This window comes from Sinohyriopsis cumingii, chromosome 9 (genome assembly GCF_028554795.1).
Source record: "Sinohyriopsis cumingii isolate HCF-2022 chromosome 9, ASM2855479v2, whole genome shotgun sequence".
Taxonomy (NCBI): domain Eukaryota; kingdom Metazoa; phylum Mollusca; class Bivalvia; order Unionida; family Unionidae; genus Sinohyriopsis; species Sinohyriopsis cumingii.
Window position 1 is genome coordinate 87,509,011 of NC_142969.1, and position 1,240 is coordinate 87,510,250.

A 1,240-nucleotide genomic window follows, 5' to 3' on the forward strand; every position below is an offset into this window, starting at 1 on the left:
ATGTATGTATGTATGTATGCATGTGTGTGTGTGTAAATATTTATTTATGTATGGCAAGCATACATGCATGTATATATGTGAAGGTGTGGGTTGGTGGGTGTGATTTCGATTTTTAACGTAATTTAACACTTTGTCAGTTTTATTGCCATGCTGTCATTGGAAATGTTGAATGATGTCATTCCCAGACATATTATCTTGACAAACAGCCGACCAGTCCTAACACTAACTTGTTAATACTGAGCCCCTAGCGAAGCAGCTGTTGGTACCATTTGCATAAATCGTTGGTATCACTATGCCGTGGTTCGAACCCGCGACGTCCCATATCGACAGCGAACGCTCTAGCCACTAGACCACCGGAGCGTTCTGTGTATGTATGTATTTATGTATGTATGTATGTATGTATGTATGTATGTATGTATGTATGTATGTATGTATGTATGTATGTATGTGTATGTATGTATGTATATACATATGTATGTATGCATGTATGCATGATGTATGTATGCATGTGTCTCTGTGTAAATAAGTATGTATGTATGTAAGCATCCATGCATATATGAGTGTGGTTGTGTGGGTTGGTGGGTGTGATTTTGAATTTTAACTTAATTTAACACTTTGAAGTTTCATTGCCATGATGTCATCAGAAATGTTGAATAATGTCATTCCCAGACATATTATCTTGACAAACGGCCGAACAGTCCTGACACTAACTTCTTTATACTGAGCCCCTAGCGAGGCAGTTGTTGGTACCATTTGCATAAATCGTTGGTATCACTATGCCTTGGTTCGAACCCGCGACGTCCCATATCGACAGCGAACGCTCTAGCCACTAGGCCACCGGAGCGTTCTGTGTATGTATGTATGTATGTATGTATGTATGTATGTATGTATGTATGTATGTATGTGTATGTATGTATGTAAGTATGTGTATGTATGTATGTATATATATATATATATATATATATATATATATATATATATATATATATATATATATATATATATATATATATATATATATATATATATATATATATGATGTATGTATGCATGTGTCTGTGTGTAAACAAGTATGTATGTATGTATGTAAGGATACATGCATATATAAATGTGGTTGTGTGGGATGATGGGTGTGATTTTTATTTTTAACGTAATTTAACACTTTGTAGTTTTATTGACATGATGTCCTCAGAAATGTTGAATGATGTCATTTCCGACATATCTTGACAAACGGCCGACC